Source organism: Cebus imitator, unplaced genomic scaffold (assembly GCF_001604975.1).
Source record: "Cebus imitator isolate Cc_AM_T3 unplaced genomic scaffold, Cebus_imitator-1.0 Scaffold111, whole genome shotgun sequence".
Lineage (NCBI taxonomy): Eukaryota > Metazoa > Chordata > Mammalia > Primates > Cebidae > Cebus > Cebus imitator.
Window position 1 is genome coordinate 4,441,047 of NW_016107426.1, and position 11,013 is coordinate 4,452,059.

Sequence of the window (11,013 nt, forward strand, 5' to 3'; positions counted from 1 at the left end):
AGCTGGGCAACGTTTGTGCTGCCAGACGCGGAGCAGTCGTGGCTAGCGATTGTGGTCGTAAAGTCGAATGGTCGTAAGTTGCATAGGTCGTAAGTCGATCAATACCTGTACTCACAACCACCTTTTGAGGTAGGTTCTGTTGTCTTCCTAAATTTACAGATGAGGAAACTGAGTCATGAAGAGATCGTCCGCTTTCCTACAGTCACGCACTCGACTTGGGCTTGGGGAGACAGTAAGTGGGAGACGGGACCAGATCCCGCCTCCTTAGACCTGGATCAGTGACAGCTGCGGTGGCAGGACACATCTCATGGCAAACTATGAAGAAGTCTTGCAGAAGAGTAGACGTCACTCGGGTGCCTGACACTGACAAAAATGCTTCACATTCTTAGGTCTTGTTTGATCTTCTTAAGAGTGAAAAGAATCTCCACATGTGGCCCGGAAGACCAAAATCCAAAGTGTCTATAACCAAACAGTGTCTATAACCAAAGACCAAAGTGTCTATAACCGAAACAGTTATAGACACTTAACACAAGGAATTCAGTGCCCTGTCAAGGTGTGGTGAGACAAGAATCTCCCCAGAAACTCTCTCTGTTCCTCCTTCTCCTTTTCATGACCAGGCTTCTGACATAGAAGTTTATTGTTAAAAGCATCCTTAATAGAAATATTACTGTGTATGTTTTCACCGGAAGGGAGAATGTCAGGGGAATTTGGCATGATAGGTGTTTACCATATGTTTGACATGCGTTATTGTTAGATCATTCTACTCTCCTTCCATAGTTTTTCTATGCAATTTATTTATGTGCATATTTAAATGGTGTGCCACTTAATTGAAATTATAGTGTGTTCAAGCCCGATTTGACACTGACTGGCAGTTGCTGTTAAAGAATACTTGGAACCTATGGAAGGGCCATTTTCCAAGTAGTACAGACATAACTCTATTCATCCAGGAGAATATTTTAGGAAATCAAATAGCTGATAGCACCAGTACAAGTATGTGATCATTATTTTATTTGTGATCATTGTTTTATATGTCGTCATTTTATTTGTGATCATTATTTTACATGTCATCATTGTTTTATTTAGTCCTCGTAACTGTCCCCTGAGATACTCTTCCCTGGTTTACAAATGTGGAACTTTTCTTTCAGGGAGTTCTTTATTTGATAGGATTAGTCAGCGAAGAAGGAGTGGATCAGAATCTGGGACCCAGATCAATCTGTCTCTCAAGCCTCTTCTCTGTAGACTTTGATTATTTCGAGCAACTACTTTTGACTGCTTACTCTTATATACTGAGTAATAACATATTCCCAAAATTATCTGATAGTCATCTTTAGAATATGACATCATGACCTTATGATAAATGCTAACAAAATTTTCTTACTTGCTGACTCTAATTAGAAGGACAGTTTTGTGTAATTTTTGGGAATCCTGGCAACATTTCTACAAAGGAGGGGTTCCTAGCTAGCAGCTGCAGAAAAATCTCCATAAACATTTCATTTGATATTCTCATATTTTATATTACTGCAAGTGGCTTGCACACCCCAGATGTGAAATGTGCTGTAAGAAATGCAGTGAGCTGCCGGTCAGTGCCCTGCAGGGGGATTTATGAAGCCGTATCCTGCAAATGTTGTTTGTTTCTTTTCAGCCCAAACTGTATGAATTATTTCAACTGAATCAGGAGGGTAGATGAAGGGGTGCAGAAGTCTAATAGAGAAACCTGCACCCCTACTGGTGCTGAATAAGTGGTCTGAATAATGGACTACTTACTGCGAAAGTCTATAACTTTTTGTTTTGAGATACTGGTTTTATGTGGCTCCTGCAATTTTTTTGAGTAATTACTCCAATCTTCATCCTCTTCCTTCTTCAGTGAAAGCCATATTCGACTCTCTGAAGCACGCATCTCCCTACAGCTAGGGGACAGGCTGCATGTGAGTGCCGGTTGTTTTGTTCTGCTTGGGTTCTCTTTCCAAGATAGAAGAAGAAGGGAGAGTCTCAGGAGGGGAAGGAGCTTGGCTGATTGGGAATCGTCATGGTTTCCTAGAAAAACCTTGATCTTTTAAGAGCCTGAGTATTAGTGGCAGCTCCTCTGCTTTCTAATTGTGTGACTTGGGCAAGATTACTTCTCAGAGACTCCATGGGGGACCTCATATTGTGTAAGGAGTAAATGAGATGATATTTCTAAAATACCAGGTACATGCTAAGCATGACACTTAGTAAAACTAATTGTCATTGTTTTCATCATTGATAAGGCAGTGACACAAAATTCCCATTATGTCCTAAATACATACTGTTAGATGTCTGGGAGATTTTACCATCATTGTTTGCCGCTTAAACAAAGACTTCTTTTTTTTTTTTTTTTTTTTTTTTTTTTTTTTTTTTTTTTTTTTTTTTTTTTTTTTTTTTTTTTTTTTTTTTTACTTTAGATATTGAGAGCAGCCCAGTAATGTTCCCTTTTCACTTAGTGGCTGCACATACGAGTCATTTGAATGAAAACTCACATACTTTCCTGGAAGCTGTGTAGCACAGTGCCACAGATTATCCCACTAAGAACTGAAATCCTGATGTCTTCATATGAGCTTATAAAATTATCTACTTCTAGATAGAAAGAGTAATATACAACATAAATATGTGGTCAAAAGAATCTGTCTTCACCAGACATTTTATTCTATGTGTCTAGGAATCCAGTCGGACCAAAGTAGTGTTACTATTGTTCTTAAAAAAACAAAAACAAACCGCACTACCTAAAATTAACATTGAATCTGTCCATTTTTTAAAATTAGGCAAAATGGAATATTCTTTACAATTCCTCTTCTGCCATCCTATTTTATTATTTTTGATATGGCAGCAGGTGTTTTAATCTGCAAAGAGCGAAACTCATGTGGAACAGTGGTATGGGTTTTTCAGAGCTGTAGAGACTGCTTCACCTGCAGAAGCAAAGTGAGCTTTTCTATTTACTTTTGATTTTGTTAAAATAAAAAAAAGGGTGTGTATCAAGTGCTACACTGGATAAAGAAGCGGGGGAGGGAAGAGAAACTACCCACTAACTCCAGTGTATACTACTTGGGTGACGAGTGCACTAAATTCCTGACTTCACCACCATGCAGTTCATCCGCAGAACCAAAAGCTCTTGTACCCCTAAAGCTATTCAAGTTAAAAAAAAATAAAATAAGAAAGTGGCTGTTTGTTTATAGTGTTTACCTGGCCGGGTAAAATTTAAGGTTTTGTTGTCACGCTTTAAAACACTGAATGATGTAACACAAGTCAGTAAATGAAATTTTCAGTAGGCTTTATGAAGCAACCATGTAGAAAAAAAAGGCGTATCACCAACACTTCAAGTGTGAAAATTCAAAATTCCTCTCAGTCACTTCCCCCAATTTTTATTTTAGAGAGCTCCAAATTTCTATATATTTCACTCTAACTAGATCACTGTTTCCAAAGTAATAAATGAGATGATATTAGCAATGTACAGGTGAAAATTTATTTTAAATTTTATTTTAATATACCTTCAGAAAATGTAATTAGAATGTTAAATGATGATGTAAAGTTTCTTTTTAAATAAAATTACTTATGAAATAAGGAGCAATTAAAATAAAAGTATTAAGTAAATAATAGTATAGGAGTTCATGTGGAAATGTCAGAAATTACTAAGGTGACTGATTAAAATTCAGAAAATGCTGATCTAAATGACTGAGTGAAAATTTATTGCCACATGTTAACCTTGTTTGTATAGGAGTTATTTTGTTGGATCCCTTTGCAATGTTTTAACTGTTGAATACCTGATGGCTTAAAGAAAGTTGCCTCACTAAAATAGCAGAGAAATGTGGTCTATACTTCCCCCCCTCACTCCATACTCCAAAATCAATCTCAGATGTAGCAAAGAACTAATAGGAAAAAATAAATTGTAAAATTACTTGGGAAAAAAAAAAGAAACACTGGAGACTTACTTTTGTTTTTTAGTTTGTTTTACAATCTTGGAGTAGGTAAGGTCTTTCAAAGCATGACATAAATTTTAGAAGACCAACAAAAAACATATAATTTGACCATATAAAAATTCAAAATTTTTGCATAGCAAAATACACAGGTAAATACTAAAGAATTAATATTAAAATACTAAATAGAAAAGTTATTTTCAGCACATATGATAGAGAAAAGCTAATTTCTTCCAAAACCTATTAGAAGTCCCTGCAACATACTAAAAATAAAATTCAACTAAAGGATAGTATTAACAGAAAAACACAGGTCCTATAGTAGGAAACAGAAAGGGCTTTTAAATATATTAAAAATGTGCTTAAACTGTCATAAGAAAAGAAACAGAAATTTAAAACCATAAAGTCATTCCCTTTTTCTCTATTTTGAAAAATTAAAAATGTTGCTGAACATATTGATAAATACATTGAGTATTGATGAGCCCAAGGTTAAGAGTGGATATGTGGTGTAGGAGGCACAGCAGAGAAGAGGGAAGAAAAATCATCTATTGCTCTTTATAAAATTTCAACCTTTTTAAGTTAAAAAATAAAATCTGAGGCTGTTTGGTGTTTTTGTTGGTTTCCTGAAGTTGCTTGCCTTTTCTTGCACTATCAAGAATCTTCTGTCTGCAGTAGTCTGGATTTGCACCCTGTTGCCATTCTAATGATAAAAAGCTGGTTAAAAATACAGAAAACTGGGTCAAATACTAGAATACAGTATGGACTGTATATACATATTCTATACACAATAGAAATACTTACTTTTTTTAAAGTCTTCTGAAAAAAAATAAAAAATTTAAAAAAAAAAGAAACTTGGTGGCCTCTGGCCAACAAAGAAAGAAAGAAAAAAAGAAGTCTTCTGAAGCATGAATAATTTTTTTTTTTTTTATACAGAGTCTCTCTGTGTCTCCTAGGCTGGAGTGCAATGGCACAATCTCAGCTCACTGCAACCTCCGCCTCTCGGGTTCAAGCAATTCTCCTGCCTCATCCTCCCGAGTAGCTGGGATTACAGGCGTGCCACCCATGCCCAGCTAATTTTTGTATTTGTAGTAGAGACGGGGGTTCACCATGTTGGCCAGGCTGGTCTCAAACTCCTGACCTCAGGTGATCCACACACGGCAACCTCCCAAAGTGCTGGGATTGCAGGTGTGAGCCACCACGCCTGGCCAGGTGGAATGTTTTGTAAAGGTTATCTCCCGGACTCTTGAATTTGAAGGCAGAGCCTTCATATGAGATGAGGAAGCTAATGGAACCATTATATGTTTTCACAGTCTGCGTTAAATCTCAATCTCAGTGCCCCATGCCAATGCAAATATGGCTGGAGCAGAAGATCAAGAAAGACAGTAGGAGGAAACAAGCTCCGAGATAGAGCCAGAGGTCAGAGCTGTCCTCACAAGCTAGATAAAATCATTTCAACTTGTGTGATACAAAGCCACTAAAGACTTTTATTTTCGGGCATACCATTTTTTAAAATTTCAACTTTTATTTTAGATACAGGGCCATATGTGCAGATTCGTTACATGGGAGTATTGCATAATGCTCAGGTTTGGAATATGGATTCCTACGTCTTAGTAATGAGCACAGTAACCAACAGGTAGTTTTTCAGCCCCTCTCTGCCGGCCACCCTCTAGTAGTCCACAGTGTCTACTGTTCCCATATCTGTGTCCATGTGTGCTCAATGCTTAGTGTATACTTGTGAGACCATGCTGTATGTGGTTTTTGTTCCTGCATTAATTTGTTTAGGATGATGCCCTCCAGCTCCATCCATGTTGCTGCAAAGGACATGATTTCATTCTTTTTTATGGCTGCATAGTATTCCATGGCATGTATGTGCCACATTTTCTTTATCTAATCTACCATTGATAGGCACCTGGATTGAGCCCGTGTCTTTGTTATTGTGAATAGTGCAGCAGTGAACATAGAAATACATGTGCCTTTTGGTAGAATGATTTATTTTATTTTGGGTATATACCCAGTAATGGAATTGCTGGTTTGAATGATAGCTCTCTTTTAAATTCTTTGAGAAACCTTCAAACTGCTTTCCACAGTAGCTGAATGAATTTACATTCCCATCAAAGGCATATACGCATTTCTTTTTCTCCACAGCTTCACTGTCATCTATTGTTTTTTTGACTTTTTAATAGTAGCTATTCTGACTGGTGTGAGATGTTATCCCATTGCGGCTTTTATTTGCATTTCTCTCATGATTAGTGATGCTGAGCATTTTTTCATATGTTTGTTGACCACTTGTATGTCTTCTTTTAAGCAATGTCTGTTCATGTTCTCTGTCCATTAGGTAATGAGTTTATTTGTTTTTTGCTCCTTGATTTGTTCTAAGTTCCCTAAGGATTCTAAATATTAGGCCTTTGTTGGATGCATAATTTGAAAACATATCCTCCCATTCCGTAGGTTGCCTGTTTGCTCTGCTGATAGTTTCTTGTGCTGTGCAGAATGCTCTTGATTTTAATTAGGTCCCACTTATTTATTTTTGTTTTTGTTGCAATTGCTTTTGGGGACTTAGCCAAAAATTCTTTGCCAAGGCCAGTGCTGAGAAGACTATTTCCTAGGTTGTCTTCTGGGATTTTTGTAGTTTGAGGTCTTACATTTAAATCTTTAATCCGTCTTGAGTTAATTTTTGCATATGGTGAAAGGTCAGGGTCCAGCTTCAATCTCACACCTATGGCTAGACAGTTATCCTAGCGCCACTGATTGAATGAGTCCTTTCCTCATTGCTTGTGTTTGTCAGCCTTGTCAAAGATCAGATGGTTGTAGGCATGTGGCTTTGAGTTTTCTATTCCATTGTTCTATGTGTCTGTTTTTGTACCAGTTCCACACTGTTTTGATTACTGTGGCTATATAGTATAGTTTTGAAGTTGGGTAATGTGATGCCTCTGGCTTTATTTTTGCTTAGGATTGCTTTAGCTATTCAGGCTCTTTTGGGTTCCATACGAATTTAGAGTAGTTTTTTTTATAATTCTGTGAAGAATGACATTGGTAGTTTGATAGGAATAGCATCAGATCTGTAAATTGCTTTGGTCAATATGGCCATTTTATGACATTGATTCTTTTAATTCATGAGCACAGAATTTTTCTCATTTATTTGTGTTGTCTCTGATTTCTTTCAATAGTGTTTTGTAGTTCTCCTTGTAGAGATCTTTCACTTCCTTGGTTAGCACTATTCCTAGCACTATTCATTCTCCTTGTGGCTGTGGTAAGTGTAATTGTGCTGTTTATTTCACTCTCAGACTAGATGTTACTGGTGTATAGAAGTGCTGCTGCTTTTTGTACATTGATTTCATATAAAGTTGTTTACCAATTCTAGGATCCTTTTGGCAGAGTCTTTATCCTAGGTATAGAATCATATCTTCAATGAAGAGAGTGAGTTTGGCTTCTTTTCCTATTTGGGTGCCTTTTATTTCTTTCTCTTGCCTGATTGCTCTGGCTAGGACTTCCAGTACTATGTTGAATAGGCGGCGTGAGAATGGGCCTCCTTGTCTTGTTCCACTTCTCAAAGGGAATGGTTCAAGCTCTTGCCCAGGCAGTATGATGGCTGTGGGTTTTTCATAGACAGTAATTATGATTTTGAGGTGTGTGTTTTTGAGCAAGTCTTGATGTGACTTGATATTTTAGTTCATTTGGGCTGCTATTACAGACTACCATAAACTGGGTAGCTTATAAACAACAGAAATTTATTTCTCATGGTGCTGGAGGCTGGGCAGTCCAAGATCAAGGCACCAGCAGATTCTGTGTTTGGTGAGGGCCCATTTCTCCTTCATAGATGGCACCTTCTTGTGTCTTCACATGGTGGAAAAGGGCAAGACAGCTCTCTGGGGACCTTTTTTAAGGGCACTAATCCCATTTGTAAGGGCTCTGCTCTTATGACCTAATCAACTCTCAAAGGGCCCTGCCACCTCGTATCATCACCTTGGTGGTTAGGTTTTAACATATGTACTTTGAAGACACAGAAACATTCAGACAATAGCACCTGATATAAGTTTTTAAGCTATAAAAGTCCTCCATGGCCATTTTCCTACTATCCACGGTATTTTATATTTTTTAATAAACAGCATTTCATTTTTATAGTGCTTATTGTTTTATTTTAAATTATGAGAGCAATTTTGCTTTTCTCACCAAAAAAAAATTTAGAAAATATAGAAAAATATTAAAAAGACATATTTAACCCAGGGGTTGGCAAACTATAGCCTGCAGGTCGACCAACTGTTTTTTGTGAATCAAATTTTATTGGAGGAGAGCCACACCCCTTTGTTTGCTATTATGCATGGCTACCTCCCATACAACAATAGCAGAGTCATTTAGCTGAGACAGAGACTGCATGCCCCACAAAGCCTAAAATATTTACTACCTGGTCCTTTACAGAAAAAGTTTGCTGGTCCCTGTTTTAACCCTCTGAAATAATCTGTTATGAGTACACTTTTCAAAGGGATGTTCTAGACATATCTTTACATAGTCATATTATAAATTATGATTATTTATAATAATCATTTTTAATTGATTAGTACTTATAATAATTATTTAAATAGTCATAAATTATGATCACATTTTAATGCAGTTATATATTTTGCTGTTTTTGCTTACCACCATGCCATCAGTATGTTATATATAATTATGAACGATAACCAGAAGCCAACATTTGTAATCACTGTATAATATTTCATCTTATAAAAATATTGTCATCCATTTAAATAATTTACCATTTTTTCCTCTTTTGTCTGACATTTAGACTTTATAAGTTTTTTAATAGATATTTTTAATAAATAATACTGTGGTGAATATCTTTGTGTACAATTGGTTACGTCTTTATCATTTCCTTAGGCTAGATTCTTTTGAGGGTAATAGAATCAAGGGGTATCAACATTTGTAAGGCTTTGGATGAGTATGCTGAGGTTTTAAAATGCCATTTCCGGAAAACTCTGGGCCTCTTGCAAGGTTGTACAACATCGTTTGAATAAACTGCCACAGTGGAGATTGCTTTGGACTTGAAGAAATTACTATGTTTTCATAGTTTAAATGCAAATGAGGATAATTATAAAAATAACTAAACTTTACTTTGGATAGAACATTGTTCTAAGTGATTAGCATATTAACTCATTTAATCCTTACATCAATCCTTTGGGGATGGGTCTTGTTACACTATTTTAGCAGGGAAGCAAGGCTTAAAACTTAGGGTGACTCTGAAGCTCTTGCATTTAACCACTGTGATTAACTGCGTGGATGTTTCTGTATGTGTTCCTTTTTCTGTTCGTGTTCAGTCCACGGTTCTACTACTATCAAGGATTGTGTCCCGTGTTAAGTTTCTGAAAAATATGTTTTGTCCCTAAAGGTTCTGTGACTTCTAAAAAGCTAGAACCCTTTTACTTCATGGACTGCATCCGGTGCAGAGAGCAGTTTAGTTCACATCCGACATCTCCTTTACTTCCTTGGGCTTTCTCAGTGTTTGTTTTCCTTATGTTCTCACCTCTCAGTACTTTGTGTTGTCAAACTTATCTCCAAAGTTTAAAGTTTACACATCATGCTGTTATTTTAAAAAGTAGTCTGGTGGTGCTTCTAATTATTGCTGCTGCCATGAACACAGAGGCAGGCAGAAGCAGCTTCCAGAAGCTTAACGAAAATGTTATCTCCTATTTTTAAAAAGGATAAATGCAGAAACAACTTTGGTTTGATGTTATAATTACTTCTTTTGGATTTCTAGCTATTTTTAAAACAAATTTGTACCATTTTGCGCTTATGTGAAGCCTCAAGGATAACATTCACTAGAGATCCTCCAATTATTTTTCCAGTAAGTTCTACCTCTTAATTGTTTTAATTAGCAAACCTATGAAAATTAATTAAAATTGTTATTATGCTTCCAAAATTACATACCACTGACAACTGAACATAAAATCTTAATCAAAATATTGAAAAGGCTGGAATCCAACTTGCTTTAATTGTCTAATATGCTTCAAGGAAAGAAACAATGAAAACAATAAGGTGAGTATAAAGAAGATGCTTTTTCAGGGAGCCTGCAGGACCTTTTCCATAGATGTTTCAAAACGATGATCATCGTCATGATAATGCTGGTTTCTTTCTCTTCTACCGAGGAGCAGAATTGGTTTTCAGTCAAGTGTCTACTTTGATGAGGGGGAAGTAATTCCTTTACAGCAGGTTCCTGGAAGCACTGCGTGGAGATTATCTGTGGCCACAGCCTAAGGAAGGGACCTCAACTAGGGTTCAAGTGGAGAAAGAAAGGAAGGAAAGAGAGAAGCAGATGGTTTCCCCGACAGCAGGCGAGGAGACCGGTGTCCCACTGAGTGCTGGCCTCTGGCTTAGCAGCTTTCACATCAGCTACCCTTTTTTTTTTTTTTCCAGAAAACAATCAGGTAGAAATTTGTAATCATTAACCTTATTGATGAAGCAGACATAAAGGGATTAAGTACACTGCCTAAACCCATACAAGGCCTTCTATCCTCAATCCTTCTCTCTCCCTGATGCCCAGGCTAAGGTATGCAGTTTGGGTCATGTCTCCTCATCAACGCCTGATCCAAATTCCATCCCTCCTCTGGTCAGATCCAGGAAGAAGGCAGTTGTTGAAACTGGCTTTTAAAGTAAAGTTAGGTAACAACAATGGCAACAGCCAGTAATTGAGTCACAACCACTGCAACACCACCACCAAGTTGAAAATTAGAATTTCTCACATAGCAGGCTAAGTATTTCCCATATATTATCCAACTTTTCCTGCTAACAACTGAATAAGGAAGCTATATTATTATTCTCTTCCAAATAGGAGAAAACTGAGTCATCCACAGTTTGATCTTGGAGTTATGCAGTTAATAAGTGGCAGAGTTTTTATTTAAACCTAGGTCTAATTTTAGAAATCAGAGTTTTAATCATTACTTGGAAAATACACTCACACGCAACTGTACATGCGCGTGCACACACACACATACACACACACACACACACATACGCAAAACATGTACACCATGACAGGGATATGACCTTAAGCATATAGATGTGTGCAGCTTCTTTTTTTTTTTTTTTTTTTTTTTTTTTT